The following is a 10472-nucleotide window of genomic DNA, read 5'->3' on the forward strand; positions in this document are numbered from 1 at the left end:
CTTCCAGGAAGGAGAGAGGGAGGGAATGGATCACAGATGGACGGGAGGTGGAAAGGAGGTGGGGCCCCACAGCTGTTTGAAGCCAGAGAGAAGGTGACTAAGCAGACAGGTCACGTCAGATGTTTGAAACAGGTAATGCTGGCTATCTGTAGCTAGAAAATAGGCCACACTAGCAGACGCAGCAAGATGAACCTAGTTTGGCAGGTTCTTTACTCAAGTTAGGGACACCGATGTGCTCATCTTCAGGTGACCTACACCCACCGACCTGCAGTCACAGACCTGGCCTGCCTGGAACTGCAAGGCTAGACCCAAGCTGGGATTCAAGGGACGACTGCGGTCACATAGTTTCATTTCACATACATGTAGAAACCCCTTCCATGATGCCAAGTGCTTGTTGATCTTACACTTGAATGCCTCGCCGCTGGCAAGGTTGGGGCACATCCTCTTTGGACAGCTCACCTCCTCTCACAGATCCTATTCCCAACCCTTCCGACTTTTATAACCTAAGACGTGCTGGTAGACATAAAAATCGGTAAGGAATATGGGTGCGGGATATCAAGTCTCTAAGGGAGCTTTCATCAACCCATTCACGACTGGTGGAGGAGCTTAGATTCTGTGCTGGCTAGTTTTTATGTCAACTTGACACAAGCTGAGGTCACCCGGGAAGAAGGAATCTTAATTAAGAAAATGGCACCCTAGGATTGGCCTGTAGGCAAGTCTGTAGGGCATTTTTCTTGGTTGATGATTGGTGTGGGAGGGTCCTGCCCACTGTGGGCAGTGTCACACTTGGGAAAGTGGTCTTGGTTTGTATAAGAAAGCGGGCTGAAGCTGGGTGGTGGTGGCTCATGCCTTTAATCCCAGCACTCAGGAGGCAGAGACAGGTGGATCTTTATGGGTTTGAGGCCAGCCTGGTCTACAGAGCAAGTTCCAGGCCAGGCTCAAAAGCTACAGAGAAACCCTGCCTTGAAAAAAAAAAGAAAGAAGGAAGGAAGGAAGGAAGGAAGGAAGGAAGGAAGGAAGGAAGGAAGGAAGGAAACAGACTGAAAAAGTCATGGAGCGCAAGCCAATGAGCAGTGTTCCTCCATGGCTTCTGCTTCAGTTCCAACCTTCAGGTTCCTACTTGAGTTTCTGTCCTGACTTCCCTCAAAGATGAAACCTGAGAATCTTAAGATGAAATAAACCCTTCCCTCTTCAAGTTGCTTCTGGTTGTGGCATTTTATCATAGCAATGGAAACCATAACTAATCCTATACAAGCACGCAGAAAAAGCAGAACGTGTCTCCAACACTTTATCTGCTGGCCCATCTAGACACGAACCCCAGTGTTCCCCGTCTTTGACTCTCCTTCGAATCGATGCTAACGTAGGCTTCCATCTTGACGAGTTCTTTCCAGGGAGCCCTCATGGAAACTTGAGAAGACTGGGATCAAAGTGGGGAAGGAGCGCAGGAAGATACATGATGGAGGGTGATGGGAAAAGGGAGCCGACAGAGATGCTGAAGTCGGAGGTGGCGGACTGTGGCCTTTGTGACGATGTAGAAGAGGAGGAAGAGGCTGAGTCTGCTAGGGCCAGTGCCAGGGGCCAGCCAGCTGTAGGGATGTGGGAAGTGGGTGTTCTGCCAAGTGATTTTTTTAGATTTATTTATTTTTATCTTATATGCATTGGTGGTTTGCTATGAATGTCGGGTCCCCTGGAACTGGAGTTACAAACAGTTGTGAGTTGCCATGTAGGTGCTGGGAATTGACCCCCGGTCCTCTGGAAGAACAGTCAGTGCTCTTAGCCACTGAGTCATTTCTCCAGCCCCATGTATTTATTGAGCTGCCATTTTATGCTAAGAGCTATGTTGTAACTGGGTTTAGGCCTTAGAAAATTCTGTATCATCCATCCACCCAGCCACCCATCATTCATCCATCCACCCACCCACCCACCTATCTATCTATCTATCTATCTATCTATCTATCTATCTATCTATCTCTGATTCTGTTTCTCTTTCTGTGTATGTGTGTGTATGTTTTCATGTATAAATGCCAGCACATGCATGCCACAGTACACATGTGTAGTCAGAGGACAACCTGGGAGCTGGTTTTTGTCTTGTAGTTTCCCACTGTGTTCGCCAGGATGACCAGTCCATGAGCTTCCAGGGATTTCCTGTCTGCACCACCTCCCAATATCCTCAGAGGAGTTCTGGAACTGCAAACTCAGGTACTATGCTTGGCCTTTACATGCATTCTGGGGATCCGAACTAAGGTTCTCATGTTCCCACAGCAAGCCATCTCCCCAGTCCATGGGCTCGGGCCTTCCTGAAACTATTGATTTCTGCTGGTGCAGAGGACACACGATCTCAGAAGTAGTTCCCTTGTCGTTAGACTCATTGAGCTAGCACTGGGAGCCATGGCCTGCCAGGACCAGAGCATTGAGAGAGACTGGCTCCAGGAACAGAAAGGAGATACATGCTCCTAGGCCCGCCTACTCCACCATGTTGGTCCTGTGAAACCAAGACCAAATAATGTCAACAGGGAGCAGAGCCTAGAAGAACTCTCAGGTGGCCCAGCTCCAGGAGATCTGGATTACGTTTTTAAGGACACTCCAGATTCAGCTTCCAGAGGGATCCAAATACCTAAAGATGCTGGCTTTCTAAGCTGCAGTCCGAGAGCGCCCTGGCCCTAGAGGAAGGCCCAGCACAGCCATCCACATCTGGTCCCACTATGGCTCACAACTGGGCACATGTGGTTTCTCTCCTCCAGCAGTTTGAATGTTACACAGCACTCTCGGCTTCCCACTTTTCCCTTTGAAGTTTGGGGGCAGCCTGACTTTCCGCAGCATGCTTATAGGCTGGACACACACATCTCAGAGTCCTGGGCTGTGCATGCAGCTTAACCAACCACACCCACAAGTGACCTCTGTCTAAAACGCCCTCTGCCCGCTGGCGGTCCATCTACCACTCATCCTCCAGTCTCCAGGAACCCTCCTGCCACAGACTCTGTCCCAGATACCATCCCGTGCCTTTGGCACATCCTAGTCCCCTCTTCCAGGTACCAGTTAACCTCTGTAGTACCACTTAACCCTTTACCCACCCCACTGTTTCTGTAGCTCATCTCTGCAAGTCCTTCAGATGGGACTCCCACATCTCCTCGGCTGTTGTATTAGAGAACTGTCAACACATGTCAGGAATTAACATAAGAACGCAGGAGGGGACTGGGCCACCTTCCACCTTGACCCTTGTCACTAAGGACTTGAGGGAAGACACTGGGAAAACAGAGGTAGCAGATGGATTGTCCTGTGCCGTGAATTCAACAGAGTTTGTCCTGGAAGGGATTAGGTGGAAGTGGGGTCCAGGGATCCTTGCTGAAGTTCTATTTTTATAAAAGAAAGAACTGTTTTTCGCTATTGTGTGTACATTTGTGTCTTTGTTTGCTTTTGACACAGAGTCTCTTGTAGCCCAGACTGACCTTGAACTCACTATGAAGTCAAGGGTGACCTTGAATTCCTGATCTCCCATCTCCCAAGTGCTGGGTTATATATGCCAGATGAGAGCCTCCTGGCATATGTATTTATGACCAATGGAAACTGTGAGTGGGATCTAAGCTCTCAAGCACCCCCATACACACTGCCCCCCACGATGGCTGGGTTGTGATGTGTCCCTTGAGGGCTTATGGTTTGGAGGTTTCTTCCAGGTGTGTTGATGGGGAGGTGGTGGGCCTTTGAGAGGCAGAGCATGGGAGGTCACTGGGTTGATGTCAGCTGTCAGCAGAAGGGACTAAGGAGTTCCCAGAGGACCCCCACGGTTATTCTCCCTAGGGCCCTGTGATGCAGAAGGCAAGCGCGGCCTTTCCTCCTCATCTAGAGCACAAGTGTCTGGTTCCTACAAGCACTTCCTTATGATACCAAATGCCACAGGGTCCCCCGCAAAGACTGAAGCAACAGAACCACTCCATCTTGCACGTCTAGCCTCCAGCTTTTTTCCTAAGCCAGACATAGCATGCCTAAAATCCCAGTACTCTAGAGGGTGAAGCAAGAAAATATACGTGTCAAGATGAATGTTTGTTAAACGATTCATAGCAAAACCAATAACGACAGCAAAAAAAAAAAAGCCACTTTTTTTCTTTACAAACATATTCATTGTCCAGTGCTTTGCTGGAGCAGCATGAAACCAACACACCATCAGGGCATTAGTTTTGGCACTACGACTTCAAGAAGTGGTCAACACAGGGATAGACAGAACCCAGGATTCTATCAGCTTCTAAATTTATGACATAGCCTCGTACTCTTTTGGGTTCCAGAGTAATGACTTGAAACACTTGCAGAATGGTAGGCAACTGTGCCAATGTTTTTTTTTTTTTTCTGCTCCTCAACAGTGATGATGAAGTAAAATTACTATTGCAGGCTCCACCCGCTTTGGAAAGCACCTAGGCTCAGCAACACACAAAGACGTGGATGGGCCTGGCAGACAGAGATAAGGAGCCTCCAGGAGCCAGCAGGGCTGTGAGCAAAGGTGAGACAAAGAGAGAAATAGACGTGCCCCGGGCTGACCAGGAGCCAGGTGCTGGCAGGAGCCACCTTACCAGCTTCTTGCCCCAGGTGTGTTGGCACAGTAGACCTGCTCTGGCTTCTAGAGGATGGTGACGGCACACAGGACTGGCAGGAGCGGTTCCTGACCCACACATGAAGACTTACTCTGTTAAAATGACCGTGATTATTATGCTAGGGAGTCAGGTTATGAAGAATCTCGCCTCTCTCATGGATTCATTCATTCATTCATTCACGCATGAATAAGGTAAGAATAAAGTGTCACTGTGCCAGACATGACAACATAAAAGCTACAAGGTGAGCTCGCTGGCATCCGAGTGACAGAGGACACACTCTGAGATAGTCATATCTGAAGCTCTGGTTTGGGCCACTGGGGGCACAGTACGAGGACACTGGTCCCGAAGCTGAAACACCTCTGCAATCCAGCTCTGCCGCCGTTCACCACCTTGTCCTACGCAGCTTTCCTCATCTTCCCATCCTCAGTTTCCCTTACAGATGCAAAATAAAGGAAGCAAGAGACCCCGGCAAGGCTGCCATAAAGACTGAGGGACTTCATACTTGAACCTATAGAACAGTGCCTCACGCGTAACTAAACTAGGTTAAGTAATTTTATTTATTTATTTATTATGTATACAGTGTTCAGCCTCCATGTATGCCTGCAGGCCAGAAGAGGGCACCAGATCTCATTACAGATGGTTGTGAGCCACCATATGGTTGTTGGGAATTGACCTCAGGACCTCCAGAAGAGCAGTCAGTGCTCTTAATCTCTGAGCTATCTCTCCAGCCCTAGATTAAGTAAAATTAAAGAATAAAGTAGGGTCAAAGATGTAGCTCCTTAGGCACATGAGTCCTAGAGCCTGCCCTAAGCACTTCTTAAGCTGAGCACAAGGTGAGTGCCTGTGAGTCCAGCACTCTGGAGGCAGCGGCAGGAGAATCAGAAGTTCTTAGTGGAAGTAAGAGGGGAACAAGACAGGTAATGAGGGTGATTATTATTTTTTTAAAAAAAAATATATATGAATGAAAATTCCACAATGAAACCAATTGTGTATAATTAATGTATGCTAAGAAAAATGTTAAAAAAAAAAAAAGAGCGCTTACTGATCTTGCAAAGGACCTGGGCTTGGTTCAGGGTCCTCACAACTGCCCATGACTCACCCCAGTTCCAGGGGATCTGATGACCTCTTCTAACCTCGATGAGTTCCACACAAACAAATCAATCCTTAAAAGAAATTTGAAATCATCTTCAGCTATGTATCAAGTTCAAGGCCAGTCTAGAACATATGAGATCTAGTCTTAAGTGAGAGGAGGCTCAATTTAGACAGGATGACTAGAGAAAACCTCCTTTTGAGAGAGGTAGAGATAGACAGACAGACAGACAGACAGATAGATAGGCAGACAGAAAGACAGATGGATAGATGGATAGATAGAAGATGGATGGATAGATAGATAGATAGATAGATAGATAGACAGATAGATAGGAGAGAGATTTAAAATAGAGACATAAAGCATGATCTGTATTAAAAATAAATGTGAATTTTAAATGTAAAACAAGGACCCTCCATAATTGATGTTGGGGTTCAATGGCCCTTCAGTGAGTCGCACTGCCTAACTCTCCTGGTTAGAGCCTTCCTTCTGACTTCTGAGGTGCAGCCTGCAGCCATTGCTTACTCCTTGGAAGCCCAAAGTCCCTAACACTGCTGTGACAGCATTGACTGTCTTCACCTGCAGCTGCTCGGTGTGAAGACAGGACACAGGAGACACACGAGGGGCCTTTCCACCCATGGGCTCTCCATGCAGGATGCTGGGTGCATCTCAGGTCTTCCTGGCAGAGTCAGATGAGACTGGCTCTGCCTTGTCCCACCCCCACCCCATCCTGTTAGTCCCCAGAGCTGCTGAAGCACTCCATCTCTCCAAGTAACACCCTGGGCTTTGTCCCAGGACCCCTCTACTGCTATTGCCTAGTTGCTATTGCAACTCTGTTTGTCCCCAAATGACCACTGGAAATATTCATTAGAATGTTCCTAGGCTAAATATCTATATACTAAGTCTTTCTCTAGACAACCTGATCAAAGAGTAGAAAAGCAAGCAAACAGTCATCCACCCCTGCACACAGGCAGACTCAGAGACCTGCCCACTAATGCAGGCTTTGGGAAATGACAATTCCTAAGAGGTAGCAAAGGGTGAGGGCTCTTTAAATACTATATCTTACAGGAGACAAATAACAGTTTGCTTATCAACTGCATCACTTTTAAGTTAGCATATCGTGTATGAATGTGAAGCTGGGGGCTGGAGAGATGGCTCAGAGGTTAAGAGCATTGCCTGCTCTTCCAGAGGTCCTGAGTTCAATTCCTAGCAACCACATGGTGGCTCACTACTCTCTATGATGAGATCTGATACCCTCTTCTGATGTGCAAACAAACATGCAGACAGAACACTGTATACATAATAAATAAAATAAATCTTTAAAAAACTGTCTTGGCTTTTAAAAAAAGAATGTGAGGCTGAGCTCTGAGAGAAAGGTGCAGGATCCCTTTCTGGGAACAAAAACTCAGCAGGACTCTTACTCAGAGTGCTCACAAGCTTGATGTGGGGCTATGCAGGCTTCTGTACAAGTATACCATTTTCTCTTTGCCGAGTACTTTGAATTATGTGGTCACTGTTCTGAGACCCCCAATCCATGTCTACCAACTGATCTGAGGGCCACACTGGCCAGCCTCCATCTGTACAGCAACCAGAATACTTAGCACCCGGCACACCAAGCTATCTTCCTGCTTCCAGGGGTCCCAAAGCCCCACATTCTGTGTTCCCTCCACCCCTTTTGCCCTATCAAGGCTCCTGTGAGGAAGTCTCCTCAGGCCTAGGAGAGAAAGTGCTCCTGAGCAGCTGAGCCAGTGTGGCTTCCCACCACAGTCCAATTTCATCACCAGTACAAGGGACACAACCACCTGCCCTGGGTTGCAAGCCCTTCAACCTCAGGTGCCACCAAACTAGGCTAGGGAAGAACTACAGTTCACAGGGAGGGTCCAGGATCTGAAAGAGGGATCCCTGATTCAATTGGCGTACAGACAGGTCTGGTTGAACAGGTCCACGGTCCCAGCAAACATGAGACCAAGTCTTTGTCTGTGGGGCAGAACTTTAAAATACGTAAGTGCTTTCAGGTCTGTGGACGTGCGCAAGAGGGGACTTATGAACAACAAGATCAGAGCTGGCACCAGTCACCGACAGCCACACCTGTCTGAAATTCGGGCAGATCCCACTAGTGGTGAAGTGGGAGCATCTTCAGCAAGAGGCAGGGCTCTGCAGGCTGATGCGGGGAGGGTTTCCATGCTAGAGTAGTTTTGGGCCTCCAGTCTTCTGGTGGGCGAGAGGCGAACTAGGCAGTATAGGGCTTTTATTACCCCCTAAGTTCCTCTTCTGATAGGCGTTGGGGAATCAATCTGTGAAGGTAAGGGCAACTGACCCCACTCACAGGCCCCCACTCCAGCCTTGAAAACCAGATCCTAGCAACAGAGCCGGGAGAAAGGGCTCTACCTCTGGGCTACTCCTACAGAAGACAATGGGATCCAGGGAGGCGGCACTGGACACGCCAAGGACATGGCTGATACTTATGCAGTTGCTTGCTGCAGCCACCCTGTCATTAAGCCGTTAGGTGACCTTAGGCAAATCTCTCCGTGCCTCAGTTCCTCTGACTATGAAACAAGGTAAAAAAAAAAAAAATAAATAACCCGTAGTTCCTATTCTGTCATCAGGATAAAAATAAGACCGTAGATGTGAAAGTGTGATGGAGAGAGGCCAGAGGCACTATTCAAATCTCAGACTATTATTACCCTGACAAATCTTACCGACAGCAGCAGCGACATCAAAATGTCTAATTTTTGCTACCTGGGAAGCAGAGTGCTCTTCAGTTCAGGACTGTTGGGGACACAGAGCCAACAAGCCTGTGGAAGCAGGCCCGTTCCCACCCAGCTGAATTCTGAGCTGGCTCACAGGTGTGTGCCAATCCTCCTGTGATGGGCAATAAGGTTTGAAGGACAGGGGAGGGCTGGCTCCAACCCCTCTGCCCTCTCACCAGGCACTGTGCACGGCTGGAGAAGCATAACCTCCCCTGGTGAAGTCCAAGCCTGGCCTAGCCCATGGCTGTAGCCCTTACAGGGAACCATGCGGGAGAGGGGGAGGGCCACAGGCATGTGCAATGTCCACTCATGCTGTTCTCCCTCACAAGAAACACAGACACACACACACAGACACACAGACAGACACACACACACACACGCCTATGTTCTACCTCTTTAGGTAACAAGTTTTTTTTAAAGGCTAGATCTCAGGTCCCCTCCCTGTTCAGTCTCTCTTAAGCAGCCTGTGATCTTCCTCTCCTATTTTGGCCTCAGGTGCCTCCACCACCCACATATACACACAGTCTGGGAAGCCAGAGAGCAGGAGCGGTTTCCCACCCTCTGCCCGAACATCAGTCCCCTGTGCCCTAGGCGGTGACCTGGCTCATACATCCACTCCCAAGTCTGTTGTCCTGTGTGTCCGGGGCATTGTTCTCCTGCCAGAATCCTTTCCCAGCAGTGTCAAAGAGGTCCAGACTGAGGTAGATTGGCTGGATGCCTCAGTTGGAAGACCCATATGGAGCCCAGGATGTTGGAGCCCAGAAGGTAAGTGTGATCAGGGAGAAGAAGTGAAAGCAGGTGAAGGAGGCTGGGTTGGTTCGCCCTGCAGTCTGTGGAGATGGCGAAGGGCTGAGACTGACTGATGGCCTCCATAGAAAACTCTGACAATGGTCTTAGGAGACAGGAACGCTTCAGGGACTCCTGACTCACGGAGGCTTGGGCTCGGAATCACGATTGCTCAGTTCAGGATGCTTCCCTCAGAGTCTCCCTCCCTGCCCACGGGCAACGGAACTGGTTTGGTCATCCCACCAGTTGGTTCTAACCCGAGAGCTGTCTTGGATTCCACTCCCGGAGATGCGGCTTGTCCTCCCGGTCACAGACACAGAACTGTGACAGTCACTCTGGAGGAGGTGAGGCCTGCTGCCTTGTTTGTCACTGGTGATTCTATCACGTCCACCTTACAGCTGGGCAAATGAAGGCAAAGAATGCGCACTGGTGCATTCTTTGGGGGCAATGTCCCTGCGCTGTCTGTCTCCTTGCCAACAGCTTGGACCTCTCCTGGGATCAGCTGACATAGCCTCTGTGGCCTCCGGCTGAAGAGTCTGGCAGTGTGTGGAGGCCAGGGGGAGGTGGAGTATGTCAAGTCTGAACAGGCTGCTACACTACAGGATAAGCATGGGACTGCCCTAGCAGCCTCCGGCCCTTCTTCTGTAAGCACACCTCCTCCAGATGCCTGAGAGTCCTGGCTGCCCTAGAGTTTACTCAGGGTCATGGTGGAGGCTGTGGGGTTTCTTTCAGATTGGCCTACCACTTCCAGGCTCCCAACAAGGAGAGCAGAGAGGGCAGCATCCTGCAATGGAGTTTCCAGGCATGAACCTTTGCCTAGGCAGGTGCTGAAGAGGCATGGGAAAGAGATCCTTAACCATCATAGAATGTGCACCTGTGGGGGGGGGGGGCACTCAACATATCACCAAGGATAAATTTGTATTTCCTGGAAATCGGTTATGCCTTCATGTCTTCTGCCTGTGTCTCTTCCCTTGCCCCCGTGAGGCCTCTGCTCAGCACACACAGCACCCAACAGGATCAAGGGCAGATGAGGGAGCAGAGCTGGGAAGAAGGAGGTAGAGGATGCTAGCTGCATCTGGACTTTTATAGTCTTTTTTGGCAGAGAGCTGATGATCCCCAGAGTGCCGGGGACAGCACCGTAGCCCATCTGGGTAACAGTCGGCTTTCCTGGAGCCCAGCCCGAGGTGGTGGGGCTGCTTTCTGTACCCAGGGAACAAATTCCTCCTCCACCGGCTTTCCCTGTCACACGCCCAGGCCACAGAACACACA

The sequence above is a fragment of the Myodes glareolus genome, chromosome 19 (genome assembly GCF_982192425.1).
Source record: "Myodes glareolus chromosome 19, mMyoGla1.1, whole genome shotgun sequence".
Taxonomy (NCBI): domain Eukaryota; kingdom Metazoa; phylum Chordata; class Mammalia; order Rodentia; family Cricetidae; genus Myodes; species Myodes glareolus.